The sequence below is a fragment of the Tursiops truncatus genome, chromosome 6 (assembly GCF_011762595.2).
Source record: "Tursiops truncatus isolate mTurTru1 chromosome 6, mTurTru1.mat.Y, whole genome shotgun sequence".
In the NCBI taxonomy this organism is placed as follows: domain Eukaryota; kingdom Metazoa; phylum Chordata; class Mammalia; order Artiodactyla; family Delphinidae; genus Tursiops; species Tursiops truncatus.
The window spans coordinates 72,600,571-72,622,811 of record NC_047039.1 but is presented as its reverse complement, the minus strand read 5'-3'; the positions used below and the strand labels follow the sequence as shown (position 1 = coordinate 72,622,811).

Here is a 22,241-nt window from a genome sequence, read left to right as displayed (position 1 = left end):
TCAGTAGTTGTGGCTCATGGGCTCTAGAGGGCAGGCTCAGTAGTTGTGGGGCATGGGCTTAGCTGCTCTGTGGCATGTGGGATCTTCCCGGACCAGGGATTGAACCCGTGTCCCCTGCATTGGCAGGCGGATTCTTAACTACTGACTACCAGGCAAGTCCCTTTAAAAGTATTTTTAATAAAAGTTGAAAAAAATCAAATACTACCAAAGGTGTTATAACTGCATATGGTAATCTCTTTCACCAGTCACACTCTAGAGGCAAACATTTTAACCATCTTAGTTACTTCGTTTTGTACTGATTTATGTAATTCTTTTTTTTTTTCCAGTTTTTTTTTTTTTTTTGGGCTGTGTTGGGTCTTTGTTGCTGTGCATGGGCTTTCTCTCTAGTTGCAGTGAGAGGGGCTACTCCGTTGCAGTGTGCGGACCTCTCACTGCGGTAGCCTCTTTTGTTGCAGAGCATGGGCTCCAGGCACGAGGACCTCAGCAGCTGTGGCGCATGGGCTCAGTAGTTGTGGCTCATGGGCTCCAGAGCGCAAGCTCAGCAGTTGTGGTGCACGGGCCCAGTTGCTCCGTGGCATGTGGGATCCTCCCGGGCCAGGGCTCGAACCCTGATTTATGTAATTCTTAAGATTATGCTTATAATGATTTATTTTCATCTTGGCATTATCTATTGATTTCCTGTTAGGATAGATGAGAATTTCACCCTCTTAAATGTCACTCCCGGGCTTCCCTCGTGGCGCAGTGGTTGAGAGTCCGCCTGCCGATGCAGGGGACACAGGTTCGTGCCCCAGTCTGGGAAGATCCCACATGCCGCAGAGCGGCTGGGCCCGTGAGCCATGGCCGCTGAGCCTGCGCGTCCGGAGCCTGTGCTCCGCAATGGGAGAGACCACAACAGCGAGAGGCCCGCGTACCGCAAAAAAAAAAAAAAAAAAAAAAGTCCCTCCCTTTCTGTTCTCCATTCTTCCAAAGAATTTCTGGATTAAATCAGAATTCAGTGCTTATATTATTATGATTATGTAAATATTATTCATGGCAGAGCCAAGTACTTTAAAATTACTATTTCTCCCTTTTTGTGTAACACTTTATTTTTCCTAGAGTTAATTGCCACTTCTAAAAACTTGCATATTTTTGTGTGCTTATCCTTACATTTCCCCTTTAGATATATTTTATGTCTCTCAAAAGATTTTTTTCCCACATGCTTAAGTATATCAAGTGGTCCATGAGTTTCCCTTACTTCTTCTCAAACCTCTCCATCCTCTAAACTGGATTGGTTGCTTTTTAGTTCTTCCACCCAGCTGTCATCCTGGACACATGCTTTAGTTGTCATCCTGGGACTTTATATTACCAGGAATCCCTGATCTCCTAGGTCTTTTGTCTTCCTTGTTTTTGGTTCATTGATTCTTTTTTGGAACATATCTTTCATAAAGCCTTTAGAAAGTGTAGTGGGTTGAATTGTGTTCCCCCAAAAGATATGCTTAATTTCTAAGTGATACCTGTGAACGTGGCCTGATTTGAAAATAGGGTCTTTGCAGATGTAGCCAAGTTAAGATGAAGTCATTAGGGTGGCCCCTAATCCAAAATGACTGGTGTCCTTGTAAGAAGAGAGGAGACACAGACAGATACACAAGAAGGATGCCATATGACAATGAAGGCAGAGATTGAAATTATGCTGCCACAAACCGAGAATGCCAAGAATTATTAGCAAGAGCCTCAGTCTAGAAGTGAGGCATTGAATAGATTTTCCTTCTGAGCCCTCAAGAAGAAACCAATCTTGTTGACATCTTGATTTTTGGACTTCTAGCCTCCAGAACTGGAAGAGAATAATTTTCTGTTGTAGTGAGTCACCTAGTTTTTGGTAATTTGTTATTGCAGCCCTAGATACAGTGTATTGAAAGTAAGTCAAATCTGGCTAGGTCTGAAAATGTCTTTATTTTACCCTCACTCTTGATGCTTTGATGTTGGCCCTGTATTAATTTTATCAGAATGTATCAAAGGAACACAACCAGGTCTCGCTGCCACCTGGCTGACAGTGGTTGCAAGGTGCATTCCAATTTTAAAGATTTTTGTATGTGAAAAAACTAGGTCTTATAATAACTGAAATAGGATATATTGGTTGGGTATAAAATTTTAGGTTGAAACTATTTCTGTATCACAATTTTGAAGGCATTTCTCCATTAAATTCTAGTGCTGCTTCTGAGAAGGCTGACAGTCATGTAACCTGTTTTCCCCTGTTAGAAATTTGTAGAATAGGCTCCATTTTTTCAGTCTAGAGACATGTGTCTTCCAGTTCTGGAGGACTTTCTTTTGCTATTTCTTTAATAACTTCTTTTTTCATTTCAATTCTTTCTCCCTGTTATTCTTTTTTTTTTTTTTTTTTTTTTTTGCAGTACGCGGGCTTCTCACTGCTGTGGCCTCTCCCGTTGTGGAGCACAGGCTCCGCCTGTTATTCTTTTTAAACAATTTTTTTTTTTTTTTTTTTTTTTTGCTGTACGCGGGCCTCTCACTGTTGTGGCTTCTCCCATTGTGGAGCACAGGCTCTGGATGCACAGGCTCAGTGGCCATGGCTCATGGGCCCAGCCACTCGATGGCATGTGGGATCTTCCCAGACCAGGGCACGAACCCGTGTCCCCTGCATCGGCAGGTGGACTCTCAACAACTGCACCACCAGGGAAGCCCCCTTTGCCCATTTTTAAATCAGATTGGGTTTTTTTTTTCTTTTTGCTATTGAGTTGTATGATATATATATATATATATATATTTCTTTCTTTTTTTTTTGCCTGTGCCATGGGGCATGAGGGACCTTAGTTCCCTGACCAGGGATCGATCCCATGCCCCTTGCAATGGAAGTGCAGAGTCTTAACCACCAGAGAAGTCCCATTTATATATTTTGAATATTAATTACTTACCAAATATATGATTTGCAAATATTTTCCGCCATTCAGAAGGTTGACTTTTCATTTGTTGATGGTTTTCTTTGCTGTGCAGAAACTTTTTAGTTTGATGTAGCTCCACTTGTTTATTTTTGCTTTTGTGCTTTTGCTTTTGGTGTCATATTTAAAAAATCATTGCCAAGACTGATGTCAAAGAACTTACCTATGTTTTCTTCTAGAAGTTTCATGATTTCAGGTCTTACATTCAAGTCTTTAATCCATTTTGAGTTAGTTTTCTTCTAGGAGTTTTATGATTTCAGGTCTTACATTCAAGTCTTTAATCCATTTTGAGTTAGCTTTTTGTTATGGTGTAAAATAATGGTCCAGTCTCATTCTTTAGCATGTGCCTTTCTAGCTTTCTCAACACCATTTATTGAAGAGACTGTCCTTTTCCCATTGTGTATTCTTGGCTCCTTTGTCATAATTAATTGACCATAAGTTCATTAGTTTATTTCTGGGCTCTCTATTCTCTTCCATATATATCTATATCTATATCTATATCTATCTATATCTGTATCTATATCTGTTTTTATGCCAATACCATACTGTTTGGATTACTATAACTTTACAATATAGTTTAAAATCAGCTAGTGTGATTCCTCCAGCCTTGTTCTTCTTTCTCAAGATTGTTTTTGCAATTTAGGGTCTTTTTTGGTTCCATACAAATTTTAGGATTGTTTGTTCTATTTTTGTGAAAAATGCAATTTTTCTCTGGGATAGGGAGGGTGGGAGGGAGGGAGACTCAAGAGGGAAGAGATATGGGAACATAGGTATATGTGTAACTGATGCACTTTGTTATAAAGCAGAAACTAACACACCATTGTAAAGCAATTATACTCCAATAAAGATGTTAAAAAAATGCAATTGAAATTTTAATAGGGATTGCAGTGACTCTGTAGATTTCCTTGGGTAGTGTGGACAGTTTAACAGTATGAGTTCTTCTAATCCATGAACATGGAATACCTTTCCATTTCTTTGTGTCTTCTTCAGTTTCTTTCATCACTGTCTTATAGATTTCAGTGTACAGGTCTTTCACCTCCTTGGTTAAATTTATTCCTAGGTATTTTATTCTTTTTGATGCAATTGTAAATGGGATTGTTTTCTTAATTTCTCTTTCTGATAGTTCATTATTAGTGTTTTATAGAAATGCAACAGATTTTTGTATTTTCATGGTCTTTGAGCTATTTTACAACTCTGTAAGTTGTGTCAAACTGATACTAATACAAATGATTCTTGTCCATAGGTATTAAAGCACTTGTGTCCAGTGGAATGCAATTGGTTATTGCCCTATGAACAGACCCATTTTTTATCCATATCTAAATTCATTTCATCATTCCTTTTCTGCCTAGGTACATGTATTTCTTTGGAATTCTCCTTTGAACCAATCAGAATACTTTCTTTTTCCCTCATTAATTAATTAGTTAAACCTTTCACAAGTGTTCATTTTATACCTGCTTGAGAATCATGATTACACCTTCTTTCAAAAATAATCTTTTAACAGCTTTGGAGCTCACTGAGGTGTGCACTGGAGTCACCTGATGCAGCCAACGAGGCTGCATTGCCTGGAACGTGCACCTCATGGGAAGCTTCAGCCCATTATGTCTTTTCTTACCTTACAAAGATGAATCTCAAGCAGCAATACAAAGTTTACTTTTGTTCAATCTCCATTTCTCTAGATTTTTTCCCCCTCTCTATTAATTTTAGTTAAAAATTTTTTTGGTTTGCAGGTGAAAAGATATTTCCCATTAGTGACAGCGATGATTGGGAATTTAGTTTTATGGTCTATTTAATGATTTCTGTAAATGGATTAATGTTTTATAGAGATTTATTTTCCACCGAGTGAGAGATAACAGAGAATCTGATTGTGAGTGATTTGTTTATATGTTTTTATGTCTGTTTTGAACTCAGATCAATTAAGAATTTTGTGGCAACCAAGAGAGAGTATAGCTCCTTGCAATATAGTGGAAACCAATCAAACAAACAAAAATCATTTCTAGGGAAACTACTTTGATTCAGTGATGGGCATGTGACCCAGCAAGGAAAAATAAGACTTTTGCAGGGACTCTTGTGAAACAGGCAACACATTTTCAGCTGCACTTGCAACTAAGAGAATCTCGCTTTGAACTTGCTGGTAGCAAAGCACATAAGGGGCTTCCCTGGTGGTGCAGTGGTTGAGAGTCCACCTGCCGATGCAGGGGACACGGATTCGTGCCTCAGTCCGGGAAGATCCCACATGCCGCGGAGCGGCTGGGCCCATGAGCCATGGCCGCTGAGCCTGCGCGTCCGGAGCCTGTGCTCCGCAATAGAAGGCCCGCGTACCGCAAAAAAAAAAAAAAAAAAAGAAAAGCACATAAGAATAGAGCCAAGAGAGAGGGAAACTAAATCCTGAGGATATCATTTGAGCTCCTGGAACAACCCTGAGGTTTGAATACAGCCCTAGTTCCAGATTTGTCAATCACAGAGTTAATACATTCACTTTTTTTGTTTAGAACAGTTGAATTTTCTTTTCTATCATTTGCACTTAAATGACTCCTCACAGTAAAAAGGGGGTTCTTCATGCTTGGCTCCTTCTATTCTAGCCCACTAAATATATATTTACCTCTCTGTGCCTCCATTTACTCTTCTGTTTAGAAGTTAAGCAGTACTTATTACTTCAAAGAGTTGTAAATATTAAATGATGTAATAAATAGAAGAGCATAAATTCGTTCAGCAATGCTGAGATGAGAGAAGCATCACATAGCTTAACTTTTCAAAACTGAATTACATTAGGCTCTAAAACCCAATTTACTAGAGTGAGAAGACACCCCATATCAGGCAGTAGTATGGGCAGTGTTTTTTCTTTAGCAAGGTATACATTTCCGTAAAATACTTAGGAAAGATCTTCTAATCTTTGGCCCATAATTGTTGCTACTGGAAGCTCTTTGTGTAAACCCATATGGTTCATTACAAGGTGAGTGGTTCTACAGCCTCTATGCCAAGGGTGTAGCCCCCAAAACTGTGACGATTGTTGTTTAGTCCCTCCAGCAAACACACCAGCTCACCCCATCAGAAATCCTCCTGCATTCTTGGGCACATCCATGAAGGACACATGCTTGTTGAGCACATCTCCCTATGCCTTTCCTTGAGCTCCTGGAGCCCCTGATAACCTTGGAAAGCTCTTCCTCTTTCAGCCAAGCACTATTCTCAGCCTCATCACCTTTGTCTCAGAAATGCTCAGCTAAAAAAGACTCCTCCCAATGACAGCCTGGATGGTGATGGATAACAGGTGTGTAGCCATTCATGGGTTTTCATAGCCCTGACATTAGATGTAGGTGTAAGGCTTAGTATACCTCCAGAAAGCTCCATTTCTGTTGAGTTTAATGTCAGCAGAACCTCCTGAAGCACAACTCTGTACAAGGTGCATGATGGCCCCTTGGTTCATAGCATGTTGTGAGCTTTGATTGTGAACACAGGGCATGTATTTTGTGCCATTCTTTAGTTCAGGGGTTCCCAACCCTCGGGCCGCACAGCAGGAGGTGAGTGTCGGGCGAGTGAGCGAAGCTTCGTCTGCCGCTCCCCATCGCTGGCATTACCGCCTGAACCCCCGCCCACGCTGCCTCCATGGAAAAATTGTCTTGCACGAAACCGGTCCCTGGTGCCAAAAATGTTGGGGACCGTGGCTTAGCCAATTAGCTTTCTTGTTTATATGGTCCCTCTGCTTTCCCCATGTGAGGAAGGAGAGGGGAAACACAGTGCTGGAAGCAGAGTAAGACTGGGGCATCTCTCTTGGACATTCCCTTCTCTCCATTTGGGACAGATCTGGTACTAGCTACCAGGAGCATGGAAATCCAGTTTGGTTGCTTCACTCCCTATCTGTATGTGGAGATACACAAAGATATGAGAGCCAAGAATTCTTTCTATGTGACCCAAGGCCAGTCTCTAAGCTCATTCAGGCTACAAACTCCTTTGGTAAGAAGTCCTTGAGGCTTAGGTACATGAAAAAGGTCACTGGCATGGGAGTCTCATCCCCTGAGTCTCTAGTCTCTAGTGCTTCCCTAGCTAATGGATGACTGAGTATCTCTGAACTTCAAGTCAGTTAAAGCAAATGCAATGATGGAAATGCAGTATTAATAAATAGATTATGAAAAGCAGAAATTAAGCTTCCAAGTCTCTAGTCTTGCTTCAACCCCTTCAGAATCTATGCAGATGGGCACCTTACTCAGTCCTTCAACAGCTTTGTTCCAGATGACATAGATGTGGGTGAGAATGAGGAACCATTGGGTGACTTTGGTCACTCTAATCTCAGTGAGCTGAGTAAGGTTCCTAGGCAAGTCCCAGGACCCCTGTATCCTCAGCAGGAGGGTCAGGACCGAGCTGTGGTTCAATGCTGCAGGTGTCCCTGGAGGAAATCTGTCATGGCTCCTTCAAGTGCATTAAGGTGACAAGGTGGTGACCCAACCCCGATGGGCAAATAGTCAGGATCAAGGACACACTGTCATTCAGCATGGCTTCCCCAATCAGGGCAATGCTGTATCTGCCAATATCCATGCAGTTGTTGTTTTTGTGCACAAAGAAAAACCCATTTACACTTCTCCCGGGATGCTTTATTCTTTCTCCATTTTATTCCTTTCCTTCCTTTCTCACCCAAATATCCATCATGCTTCCTCTCACTTTTTGTCTCATTCATCCTCGGGCACTCTGAGGCTATACCATGAACACCCCCACTATTGGTGGACAGGTGATACTTTTGTCTTGCATGAAATCACTAAGGAGTTACCATGGAGTAACTCTCTGGGGAGGGCCTCCCCTCTGGGAAGATGCCCACCCAGAAGGGAGACCTCATAGACCAGTTTGCAGTTTGTTCTCAGACATATTAATGCCACAAATACAACATATCCTCTTATGCCTTGCCCCGGCCCTCCTAGGTACCAGCAGAGCAATACCCCCAGCTCGAGACATATACTCTCAGCTCTTTGTTCACTGGATACTGGCTCCCTAGAATTCCTAGAGTTCACAAAACAAACTGTTTTCAGGAAAATGTTCCTGTGCCTGAGCCTCACTGGAGCTGCTGTTATGAGTGGGTGGGTGGGTGGGTGGGTGAGCTTGCCCAGGCTAGGATGCAATTTTCATGTCCATGGCTTTGAGTCCAGTTTTCACCACACAGCTGGAGAGCAACTTGAGTGCCACTTGGAGAGGGGCGAAGATTTCTCGCTGAAGCTTGAAAATGGAATATCCTTCTTCCTCCCCTGCCTCTGACAAGACCTTTCATCTGCCCTCCTTACCCTCTGGTATCCTCCTGTTGGGTAAAGAAAAGGGAGGGGAGGAGATGCTTTACCTCCTCACCTCATTTAGGTCTGCAGTGCCCAACAGGAGATGGCCAAGGTTACTGCACACACATTCACCCACCGTATTGCTCAGATGCTTGAGGCTCACTGTGGTTGAGATAGAGGGGAAGCAGGTCACCAAAGAGCACCTTTATTTGGGGCAGGAGGTGAACAAGACCCAGAGTTGCCTCCCTGACAGCTTCCCACTTGTACACTCACAGGTCTGGAGGAGGGGGTCCACGCTCCATCACCCTCTTAGCTCAGGGTTAATCACAAAGGGCAGCAGGATGGACTGCTGCCCTTTGTGATTAACCCTGAGCTAAGAGGCATGAAGCAGTCTTCATCAATGAAGCATCAGGGTCTTGGAAACTAGTACCTGCTATTCCCCGCTATGGGATCCAGGGTCAGAGATTGCTCCCCGACTTCTGAACTCCAAACTTCTGGTTTCTATGTTGGCAATTAAAAAAAAAATTGAAGTATAGTTTATTTACAATGTTATGTTAGTTTCTGGTATACAGCAAAGTGATTCAGTTTTATATATATTCTTTTCCATTATAGTTTATTACAAGATACTGAATATAGTTCCCTGGGCTATACAGTAGGACCTTGTTTATCTATTTTATATATAGTAGTTTGTACCTGCTAATCCCAAACTCCTAATTTATCCCTTCCCTGACCCCTTTTCACTTTGGTAACCATAAGTTTGTTTTTTATGTCTGTGAGTCTGTTTCTGTTTTTTACATAAGTTCATTTGTATCATATTTAGGATTCCATATATAAGTGATAACATATGATATTTGTCTTTCTCTGACTTACTTCACTTAGTATGACAATCTCTAGGTCCATCCATGTTGCTGAAAATGGCATTATTTCATTCATTTTTATGGCTGAGTAGTATTCCATTGTGTGTGTGTGTGTGTGTGTGTGTGTGTGTACACACCACATCTTCTTTATCCATTCATCTGTCCATGGACATTTAGGTTGCTTCCATGTCTTGGCTCTTGTAAATAGTGCTGCTATGAACGTAGGGGTGCATATATCTTTTCAAATTAGAGTTTTCTCCAGATATATGTCCAATAATGGGATTGCTAGATCACATGGTAGCTCTATCTTAAGTTTTTTAAGGAACCTCCATACTGTTTTCCACATATGTTGGCAATTTATGAAGCTACTTGTCTCTTGAACTTTCTGGAAGCTTAGTGGAGAACTCTGGCCCTGTTAGACCTCTGTAAGCCCTCTCTCCACAGCTGTATAAAGATTAAGACAGTGAGAGAACTGAGGGAAAGACTGGCTGAGCCAGTTCCTGGGGTTGAGTCTTTACTTGATTTTTCTCACTTTGAAAAGTCCCTGCATGTTTGTATGCTAGTTTTACTCATTTTCCCCCCAACGACAGTTTTACAAAATAATTATATATTTCAAAAATTAGGTCATCGGGGCTTCCCTGGTGGCGCAGTGGTTGAGAGTCCCCCTGCCGATGCAGGGGACGCGGGTTCGTGCCCCGGTCCGGGAATATCCCACATGCCGCAGAGCGGCTGGGCCCGTGAGCCATGGCCGCTGAGCCTGCGCATCCAGAGCCTGTGCTCCGCAACGGGAGGCCACAACAGTGAGAGGCCCGCGTACCGCAAAAAAAAAAAAAAAAAAAAAAGAAAAGAAAAAAAAAGAAAATTAGGTCATCTTAGCAGATTGAAACAAAGGAACCCTGGATAGTTGTGGGTATGCAAAGCCCATCTCAACATCCGTCTGTTGAGATGCCAAAGCAGCCACTCTTGTCAAGCTGCCGTCTTCTTTCTTAAGGCCCAAGCTCCTGGAATATCCCAAATCGCACCCTAAACAAGACACAGAATGAAGACAACACTTGGCTTACAAGGAGCAAGTGTATGTATGAAGGTTAACTATCACTGATTATAAAAAGCATAGCTCATTCTCTTCAGAGGATGTGCTCCTGTGAGAATTAATGGAATTGCCTAAGCTGTATGGCAATATTTCTTTGAGCAAAATTGTCTTCTCTAGAGGAATTGGAGGAGGGATTTCTGGTTGCCAATGAAGCACGGGTCCCCAAAGACGGAGATGGTGCCCTGAGGATCCTGGCATCCTTGATGCATCCTGGCAGGTCCTGGATGGGCACATCAGTTCCCTGGGGGCACGGAAGGAGGAGGACATGGCTTCAGTTGTTCATTCTGGGATTTAAAGATTTCCTGGAATGTCTGTCTGTCTCTCTGATCTGCCTGTCTCTGTCTAGAAAATTCACTATTTGGCTTTTAAAAAAGGACATGCATTACTCTGATAAAAAAGATAAAAATTAATGTAAAGTTATAACCAAGAAAAGAAGCACGTTTACCACAGGCTTCACTGTAAAAACTGAAAGTAATCCTTATACAGAATCCAGTTTTAAAAGCAGATTTTATTAGATTTCTATTTCTGTGAGTTTCACAAGACTAGCTACTTTGAAATGCCCTCTTACCACAAAATACCCAAACGATGGATAAATTAGAGCAATATGCTTTAAAATAATTGCTAAACTCAATGAAAATAAGTCCTAAATTAAAAAAAAGACAAAAACAAATAAAACAGAGCTGAAACTAGAGTGGTGAGCAACACAGTTACTTGTTCCAGAGTTGACCTGGGGGTGGGGCTATGGCAGTAATCCATGTTATTCTACCATCTTTCAGGAACAGAAGCTTCTCTTAGTTCCTTTATGTCTCATCCATTCAACCTGCTGCATATATATGAAAGTGCAATCAATGCATTGGTAAGATTTTACTATTATTATCAACAAAGTGTTTTATAAGTGTATTTCTCTTTAAGGACATCATTCCAATGTACAAGGACTTCATGTTTCTCACATGCCTAGTGTAGAAGTTCTAGCAGCTGCCTGGTATTATTTTTTTCTGGTGGATAAATAAGGCCATCTGAGTAAATATTGTAATTAGGACTATAATGGCACATTTTGACTGCTTATAATAAATAACTCCAACCAGAACTGTTTCTTAGATGTGACACTGATGATCATTAATGGCCAAACTGTTAGGGTTACATTAGAATTTCTTGGCTGAAAATCTTTATGAGTGCAAACTACAATGCTATCAAAGGAGAAAATATATGCAAAACTTTCTGCAAATGTTTCATTATCTTATAATAATCTTTGGGATAATAATCTTCAGGAACTCATAACAGAAAATGCAAGAAACTAGAAGCTGGTATAGCTCAGCAGGTGTTTTGTGCAGAAAATATAGGTAAAGTTGAGATAAAGAGAGCAGGAGTGGACCATTGTAAGCAAGTCTAGGATCTGTTCAGTCTTCATTTTTAGAAAAGGTTGGTAAAATTTGGTTAAAGATAAAAAGCTGATATTTGTGTGGTGTTAGAATCTGAAACGCTCTAGCCCACTTAAAACCTAAAGATTATAGAATTTTACTTTCTAATTATCCAAGTGGTCAGATAAAGATGGCTCATGGTGACATAAAAGGCCTGTGACTCTTTTTTGCAATTACATCAAGTTGCTGTTTTATCTTTCTGAAATTCAAAAAGATGGCAACGTCTCCATTTATCTGAAATTTGCCCTTCCACTCTCCATCCTAAAAATTAATCTTTCTGTTTCTTTCACCTTCTTGAGAGTCATTGATTATGAACAAATTCTTTAGAGACTCAAAGTTTATTTTAGCTTTCTTATAAAAAAGGAAAGAAATGGAATTGGGATGTTTATTAAAAATGGTAAAGGCCAGCTCCTCAAGAGTTCCCATGAAATCCCAGTGGTGACCCTGATAAACATGTACCAGGGCGAGGGTGAGTCTGAGCTGCGGAGAGCGGCCAGCAGCCGCACATGCCCTGGAGCGTCAGCATCTGGCATCCATTCTTCATGTTTAGCCAAACTACTCTCATTCCTTAGGACAAAGCAGCCTTTGGAAATATTGAGAAGCAAGCTATTTGTCATCAGTACCCCCTTCTCATCCCCCCATTTCTGTCATCGTCACTTTGCAGATGGAACACCTTATCCTATGCCATGACTCTCTGAAGCCCCCTTTCCATCAGCCGGGATACCCCACCTGGGTCTGTGTGTTGACCATGTGACAGTCATTGTCCTCACCTCACTTTTCTGGAGAAAGTAAAAGTGACATTGAACAGGGTCTTGAGGAACAACAACCAAAAATCTATGAGATAGAGATGTGGACCAGGTCGTTCGAGTTGGAGGGAAGAGCGTGAACAAAGTCATAGAGGTTTACAGCTGCCTGACTTACTGGGAAAGGCAGGTAGTCAGGTGTGACTAGAAGCAGATTATGTGGCATGTGGAAGCTGGTTTGGGGGGTAGAAGGAGGAAGAGATGGACCTGGAATGATAGGTGGCAGCTAAACTATGAAGGATTGAGCACTAGGTAGAGAAGAAAAAAGTAAAATCATTCCTCCGCTCCCAGGAAACTTTGGATTTTTGGAGGCAAAATCTCCATCAAGGCTGGTCACCAAGACTTCACCCTGGCGAGAATTTTAGGGTAAGTTGGAGTGGGCATGGCCAGGTTTCCAGGAGAGGTTGGCAAACCACAGCCTGTGGGCCAAATCTGACCTGCTGCCTGCTTTAGTACAGCCCGAGAGCCTTTAAGAATGGTGTTACGTTTTACAATAAAAAGCCAGACATGGGAATCTTATAAAAATTCAAATTTAAGTGTCCACAAAAAGTTTTATTGGAACACGGCCACACTCATTAGTTATGCATTGAGTGTTTTTGTGCTACAAGGGTGGGATTGAATAGTTGGGACAGAAACCATATGAGCCACGAAGCCCGAAACATTTGCTAGCTGGCTCTGTTTAGAAAAATTTCATTGAGTCCTGTTCTAAGCCTTTCAAAAACAAAGGAGTAAGAACACTAGTGAGGACACCAGACCAGGATGGAGCCCTAGAAAGATAGCGGAAGTTTTATGGAACTTAGTTTAACTAATTTGTTAATTCCAGTGTGATTTCCCCAGCACTTATTCTCCTGTAGCATAGGTGGAAGTTATAGCACGCCATGTTTTCTTTAGTATGAGATATGTGTGGTAAATTTTTTTTTTTGGGGGGGTGTGAAATTTTTCAAAAAATTCAAAATGATTTCTGGGAAATCTGGAATCCTATGTTGACAGTTGTGGGTGACACGCTTTTTCAGAAGCATTCATGTGGTTGAAGAGTCACGTAAAAAAGGAGTATCTTTCAAAATCAGGCATCTAAATCAATGTAAGTAAATTGCTGAAAGCTTTTCTAACTTAAAAAAAAATTCATCTCTCTTATGAGAACAGTAATACCAATCACATATTTCTCCTTCAGTGTGGGTAATTTAAAAATTCTTTTCATAAGGCTGAGAGACATTAACTTATACAATGTCTTTAAATTTTTTAAAGTAATCCTTACTTCCCAGACCCTCCAAAATTATGAAATTATTGATCCAATTTAAGAGGAAGAATCATAATTGAGAAGGTCTGGTTAAAGAAAGGGGAGTTAAGGACGTAACACAGCCATAGGAGGGAAAAGTTGGTTGGTTCTGAGACCAAGGTAGAGCTGCCTGCTGGCTGTTGTACATGATCTCAGAACATCCGGCCCTCCCAGGTGAGAAATTCTGCCTCTCCTGGGATGGTAAGAATAGAGGTTGTATCAACCAGAGTTCAATTGCAGCAAAGGAGAAATATTTCTAGTTCTTTTAAGCAGAATGAGCTTTAATAGAGAGCATTAGCTGCTTAGGAAATCAATGGAAAGGCTGTGGAGCAGGGTCTAGATGGGCCTTTGGGAATGACTGTCAGGACATAGCAGAACTTAGCAGCCAGGGGAGCAACTACTTCTTCCATGAAGGTGGGGAATCAGTAGGCTGAAGCTGGATGAGAAATCTGCCGTCGCCTCCTCTGCTGTTGATTCCCAGGAAGCTGGGAGTTGAGAGCTCCCAGCCGAGTGCTGCTGTAGATGTACATCTTCACAACCTTGTCTTCCACTGAAATTCAGCCCAAAGCAGCCGAAAACCTCACTTTCTTGTTCCAAAATGTGCACAAGGGCTTCTCGTTGGGTTAAGTATGTGATCAGAACCCCAGCTGCAGGAAATTCTGGGAAATGTAGGATTTAGGTTTCTAGCCTCTGTGTGGGGAGACATACTAGAAGCAAGTGAAAGAGAATGTTGAGGCTCATCACCTGTATTCATTTCCTATTGCTGCTATAATAAATTACAGCCAAACAACACACATTTATTATCTTACAATTCTGGAGGTCAGAAGTCTGATATGGGTTTTAGAGGGCTAAGATCAAGGCATCAGTAGAGCTGTGTTCCTTCCGGAGGCTTTAGGGAGAAACCATACATTTCTTGCCCTTCCCAGCTTCTGGCTGCCCACACTTCTTGGCTCATGCCTTATCACCCCATCTGCTTTCCTCATCACTTGGTCTCTAACCTGCATGTATCCTTCTTATAAGGACTCTTGTGATTACATTGGGCCCATCAGATAATCCAGGATAATCTGTCTCAAGAGTCTTAATCACATCTGCAAAATCCCTTTTTCTATGTAAGGTAACTTATTCACAGGAATTAGGATGTTGACATCTTTTGGGGAGACATTATTCAGCCTGCCACATTGTCCTTATCCAAATTAGTGAGGGAAGGAAACGATGTTTATTGAATATCTGCTATCTGCCAGGAACTTTATATACATCATCTCATAGAACATTTGCAACAACCCTTCAAGGTGGGCACTATTATTCCTATTACATATGAGAAAATGATATTCAAAGAATTTCAGGAACTAGCCCACCATTCAGTTATAAAAAGAAACGAGCTATCAAACCATGAAAAGACATGGAGGAATCTTAAGTGCATATTACTAAGTGAAAGGAACCAGTCTGAAAAAGCTATATACTATATGATTCCAACTATATGACATTCTGGGAAAGACAAAATTATGGAGACAGTGAAAAGATCAGTAGTTGCCTGGGGTTAGAGGAAGGAATGGATGAATAGGCAGAGCACAGGGAATTTTAAGGGCAGTGAAACTATTCTGTATGATACTATAATGGTAGATACATGTCACGAAGCACGTGAAAAAACCCATAGAATTGTACAACACTAAGAGTGAACTCTATGTAAATTATAAATTCATTAATGATGATTTATCAGTATTGGTTCATCAATTGTAACAAACATACCAGACTAATGCAAAATGTTAAAAATAGGGGACACTCTGGGACTGGGAAGGGAGTATATGAGAACTCTTTGTGTTTTCTGTTCAATTTTTCTGTAAACCTAAATTGCTCTAAGAAATCAAATCTATTAATTAAAAAAATTAATTAACAACGACAAAAACTAGCCCAGCTGGTATGTGGCAGAGCTAGTAGTTAATCTCAGAAATGTTTGTCTCTAAGAATGCATGTGATTCAAATGATACTGTGAATTCTGGAGGCTCTGGCACCCTCAGAATTTTGTAACTGCAGAATCTAGAGGCTGACAGTGATGATCTCATCCCAGTAGTCACAGGTTTGCTTCTTTCTCTGTCACTAGAGGTTCTCCTTAAGTACTCATTGTCTATAGTGTTGAATGGGGTTTAACAGGTTTGCTGCATGGTCTTGGTTTACTTGTAGGGGACTGTTAATTCCATCATCTTTAAGTAGTCAGTTACAAGTTCTCATGTACAACATCTACCCACGAAATCTGCTTCTTCTGGAAGTGAATCTGCTTCTTCTGGAAGTGAATAAAGTGCTTTCCACATAGACTGGTCCTACTTGCCTGATGACATCTTAACAACACTGACTTTGTGGAAAAACATTCATTGGTAAGAATAAAAATATGGCCAACGTTTAAACTGAGAACTACCTTTTTACTATTCACCCTTTGCCTTCTTCTTTGAGAGGAGGGAATGGTTTTGATGCAATAAAGCACTTGAAACGCTAATTTTTCTGCCCTTTGTATAATGCCCTTTGTATTTATGTCTTCAATGAGATTCTGTTATCAAAATTCTTAACTGGGAATACTCTCCCTTCCTGTATCTTGTACCAACTACACTAGTGATATATATATTTTGGTAGAAGGATATAGATTAGAAAATATAGGTGAATAAAAAGACAATAAATAGGAGATTGGTTCAAGATGGTGGAGTAGAAGGACATGCTCTCACTCCCTCTTTCGAGAACACTGGATTCACAACTAAATGCTGAACAATCATCGAAAGGAAGACACTGGAACTCACCAAAATAGATACCCCACATGCAAAGACAAAGGAGAAGCCGCAATGAGATGGTAGGAGGGGCGCTATCATAATAAAATCAAATCCCATAACTTCTGGGTGGGTGACTCACAAACTGGAGAACACTTATACCACAGAAGTCCACCCACTGGAGTGAAGGTTCTGAGCCCCACGTCAGGCTTCCCAACCTGGGCAGCTGGCAATGGGAGGAGGAATTCCTAGAGAATCAGACTTTCAAAGCTAGGGGGATTTGACTGCAGGACTTTGGCAGGACTGGGGGAAACAGAGACTCCACTCTTAGAGGGCACACACAAAGTAGTGTGTGCATCGGGACCCAGGGTAAGGAGCAGTGACCCCATAGGAGACTGAACCAGACCTACCTGCTAGTGTTGGAGGGTCTCCTGCAGAGGCGGGGGGCAGCTGTGGCTCACCAAGGGACAAGGACACTGGCAGCAGAAGTTCTGGGAAATACTCCTTGACATGAGCCCTCCCAGAATCTACAATTAGCCCCACCAAAGAGCCCGGGTAGGCTCCAGTGTTGGGTTGCCTCACGCCAAACAACCAACAGGGAGGGAATACAGTGCCACCCATCAGCAGACAACAGATTAAAGTTTTACTGAGCTCTGCCCACCAGAGCAACACCCAGCTCTACCCTCCACCAGTCCCTCTTATCAGGAAACTTCCACAAGCCTCTTAGATAGCCACATCCACCAGAGGGCAGACAGCAGAAGCAAGAATTACAGTCCTGCAGCCTGTGGAACAAAAACCACATTCACAGAAAGACAAGATGAAAACGCAGAGACCTATGTACCAGATGAAGGAACAAGATAAAACCCCAGAAAAGCAACTAAATGAAATGGAGATAGGCAATCTTCCAGAAAAAGAATTTAGAATAATGATAGTGAAGATGATCCAGGACCTTGGAAAAAGAATGGAGGCAAAAATCGAGAAGATGCAAGAAATGTTTAACAAAGACCTAGAAGAATTAAAGAACAAACAAAGATGAACAATACAATAACTGAAATGAAAAATACACTAGAAGGAATCAATAGCAGAATAACTGAGGCAGAAGAACGGATAAGTTACCTGGAAGACAGAATGGTGGAATTCACTGCTGTGGAACAGAATAAAGAAAAAAGAATGAAAAGAAATGAAGACAGCCTAAGAGACCTCTGGGACAACATTAAATGCAACAATATTCACATTATAGGGGTTCCAGAAGGAGAAGAGAGAGAGAAAGGACCCGAGAAAGTATCTGAAGAGATTATAGTCAAAAACTTCCCCAACATGGGAAAGGAAATAGCCACCCAAGTCCAGGAAGTGCAGAGTCCCAGGCAGGATAAACGCAAGGAGAAACACGCCAAGACACATAGTAATCAAACTGGCAAAAATTAAAGACAAAGAAAAATTACTGAAAGCAGCAAGGGAAAAATGACAAATAATATACAAGGGAACTCCTATAAGGTTAACAGCTGATTTCTCAGCAGAAACTCTACAAGCCAGAAGGGAGTGGCATGATATACTTAAAGTGATGAAAGGGAAGAACATACAACCAAGATTACTCTACCCAGCAAAGATCTCATTCAGATTCATCGGAGAAATCAAAAGCTTTACAGACAAGCAAAAGTGAAGAGAATTCAGCACCACCAAACCAACTCTACAACAAATGCTAAAGGAAATTCTCTAAATGTGAAACACAAGAGAAGAAAAGGACCCACAAAGCAAACCCAAAACAATAAAGAAAATGGTCATAGGAACATACATATCAATAACTACCTTAAATGTGAATGGATTAAATGCTCCAACCAAAAGACACAGGCTTGCTGAATGGATAAAAAAGAAGACCCATCTATATGCTGTGTACAAGAGACCCACTTCAGACCTAGGAACACATACAGCTGAAAGTGAGGGGATGGAAAAGGATATTTCATGCAAATGGAAATCAAAAGAAAGCTGGAGTAGCAATACTCATATCAGACAAAATAGACTTTAACATAAAGAATGTTACAAGAGACAAGGAAGGACACTACGTAATGAACAAGGGATCAATCCAAGAAGAAGATATAACAATTATAAGTGTATATGCACCCAGCATAGGAGCACCACAATACATAAGGCAACTGCTAACATCTCTGAAAGAGGAAATCGATAGTAACACAAAAATAGTGGGGGAATTTAACACCTCACACCAATGGACAGATCATCCAAACAGAAAATTAATAAGGAAACACAACCTTTAAGTGACACAATAGACAGACAGATTTAATTGATATTTATAGGACATTCCATCCAAAAACAGCAGATTACACTTTCTTCTCAAGTGCACACAGAACATTCCCAGGATAGATCACATCCTGGGTCACAAATCAAGCCTCAGTAAATTAAAAAAAAAATTGAAATCATATCAAGCATCATTTCTGACCACAACGCTATGAGATTAGAAATGAATTACAGGGAAAAAAACGTAAAAAACACAAGTACATGGAGGTTAAGCAATACCTTGCTAAATAACCAAGACATCACTGAGGAAATCAAAGAGGAAATCAAAAAATATCTGGAGACAAATGACAATGAAAACATAACGATCAAAAACCTATGGGATGCAGCAAAAGCAGTTCTAAGAGGGAAGTTTTTAGCTATACAAACTTACCTCTAGAAACAAAAAAATCTCAAACAATCTAACCTTACACCTAAAGGAACTAGAGAAAGAAGAACAAACAAAACCCAAAGTTAGCAGAAGGAAATAAATCATAAAGATCAGATCAGAAATAAATGAAATAGAAATAAAGAAAACAATAGCATAGATCAATAAAACTAAAAGCTGGTTCTTTGAGAAAATAAACAAAATTGATAAACCATTAGCCAGACTCTTCAAGAAAATGAGGGAGAGGACTCAAATCAATAAAATTAGAAATGAAACAGGAGAAGTTACAACAGACACCACAGAAATTCAAAGCATCCTAAGAGACTACTACAAGGCAACTCTATGCCAAAAAAAATGGACAACCTGGAAGAAATGGAAAAATTCCTAGAAAGGTATAACCTTCCAAGACTGAACCAGGAAGAAATAGAAAATATGAACAGACCAATCACAAGTAATGAAATTGAAACTGTGATTAAAAGTCTTCCAACAAACAAAAGTCCAGGACCAGATGGCTTCACAGGTAAATTCTATCAAACATTTAGAGAAGATCTAATACCCATCCTTCTCAAACTCTTCCAAAAAATTACAGAGGAAGGAAAACTCCCAAACTTATTCTATGAGGCTACCATCACCCTGATACCAAAACCAGACAAAGATACTACAAAGAAAGAAAATTACAGACCAATATCACTGATGAATATAGATGCAAAAATCCTCAACAAAATACTAACAAACAGAATTCAACAACACATTAAAAGGATCATACACCATGATCAAGTAGGATTTATTCCAGAGATGCAAGGATTCTTCAATATACGCAAATCAATCAATGTGATACACCATATTAACAAATTGAAGAGTAAAAACCATACGATCATCTCAATAGATGTAGAAAAAGCTTTTGACAAAATTCAACACCCATTTATGATTAAAAAAACTCTCCAGAAAATGGGCATAGAGGGAACCTACCTCAGAATAATAAAGGCCATGTTTGACAAACCCACAGCAAACATCATTCTCAATGGTGAAAAACTGAAAGCATTTCCTCTAAGATCAGGAACAAGATAAGGATGTCCACTCTTGCCACTATTATTCAACATAGTTTTGGAAGTCCTAGCCACGGCAATCAGAGAAGAAAAAGAAATAAAAGGAATACAAATTGGAAAAGAAGCACCAAAACTGTCACTGTTTGCAGATGACATGATACTATACACAGAGAATCCTAAAGATGCCACCAGAAAACTACTAGAGCTAATCAATGAATTTGGTAAAGTTTCAGGGTACAAAATTGATGCACAGAAATCTCTTGCATTCCTATACACTAACAATGAAAGATCAGAAAGAGAAATTAAGGAAAGAATCCCATTTACCATTGCAACAAAAAGAATAAAATACCTAGGAATAAACCTACCTAAGGAGGTAAAAGACCTGTACGTAGAAAACTTTAAGACACTGATGAAAGAAATCAAAGATGACACAAACAGATGGAGAGATACACCATGTTCTTGGATTGGAAGAATCAATATTGTGAAAATGACTGTACTACCCAAAGCAATCTACAGATTCAATGCAATCCCTTTCAAACTACCACTGGCATTTTTCACAGAACTAGAACAAAAAATTTCACAATTTGTATGGAGACACAAAAGACCCCGAATAGCCAAAGCAGTCTTGAGGGAAAAAAACAGAGCTGGAGGAATCAGACTCCCTGACTTCAGACTATACTACAAAGCTACAGTAATCAAGACAATATGGTACTGGCACAAAAACAGAAATCAGATCAATGGAACAGGATAGAAACCCCAGAGATAAACCCACGCACCTATGGTCAACTAATCTGTGACAAAGGAGGCAAGGATATACAATGGAGAAAAGACAGCCTCTGAAATAAGTGATGCTGGGCAAACTGGACAGCTACATGTAAAAGAATGAAATTAGAACACTTCCTAACACCATACACAAAAATAAACTCAAAATGGATTAGAGACCTAAATGTAAGACCAGTCACTATAAAACTGTTAGAGGAAAACTTAGGAAGAACACTCTTTGACATAAATCACAGCAAGATCTTTTTTGATCCACCTCCTAGAGTAATGGAAATAAAAACAAAAATAAACAAATGGGACCTAATGCAACTTCAAAACTTTTGCACAGCAAAGGCAACCATAAACAAGATGAAAATACAACCCTCAGAATGGGAGAAAATATTTGCAAATCGATCATCGGACAAAGAATCTCCAAAATATATAAACAGCTCATGCAGCTCAATATTAAAAAAAAACAAACAACCCAATCCAAAAATGGGCAGAAGACCTAAATAGACATTTCTGCCTAGAGGACCTACAGATGGCCAAGAAGCACATGAAAAGTTGCTCAACATCACTAATTATTAGAGAAATGAAAATCAGAACTACAGTGAGGTATCACTTCACACCAGTTAGAATGGGCATCATCAGAAAGTCTACAAACAACAAATGCTGTAGAGGGTGTGGAGGAAAGGGAACTGTCTTGCACTGTTGGTGGGAATGTAAATTGATACAGACACTATGGAGGACAGTATGGAGGTTCCTTAAAGAAATAAAAATAGAATTACCATATGACCTAGCAATCCCAGTACTGGACATATACCCAGAGAAAACCATAACTGAAAAAGACACATGCACCCCAATGTTCATTGAAGCACTGTTTATAACAGCCCGGTCATGGAAGCAACCTAAATGCCCATCGACAGACGAATGGATAAAAAAGATGTGGTACATTTATACAATGGAATATTACTCAGCCATAAAAAGGAACGAAATTGGGTCTTTTGTAGAGACGTGGATGCATCTAGGGACTGTCATACAGAGTGAAGTAAGTCAGAAAGAGAAAAACAAATATCATATATTAACGCATATATGAGGAACGTGGAAAATTGTACAGATGAACTGGTTTGCAGAGCAGAAATTGAGACACAGAAGTAGAGAACAAACGTATGAACACCAAGGGGGGAAGCGGCGGGGGGCGGTGGGGTGGTGTGATGAATTGGGCAATTAGGATTGACATGTATACACTGATGTGTATAAAATGGATGACTAATAATAAAATAAATAAATAAATACTTTAAAGTAAATAAATAAAATACTGTGCTTCATGGTTTTAGGAAAATCACCTAGAGAAAGCAAAGTCTTTATAGACCAATATGTTAAACCCTA

At 40.3% G+C, this 22,241-nt stretch overlaps 1 protein-coding gene across 1 annotated transcript in view; it reads left to right on the top strand.

Moving 5' to 3' along the window:
- The window catches only part of PRUNE2 (prune homolog 2 with BCH domain), a 375,414-nt gene that overhangs the window by 62,517 nt on the left and 290,656 nt on the right, over window positions 1-22,241 (top strand). The window lies entirely within an intron of this gene.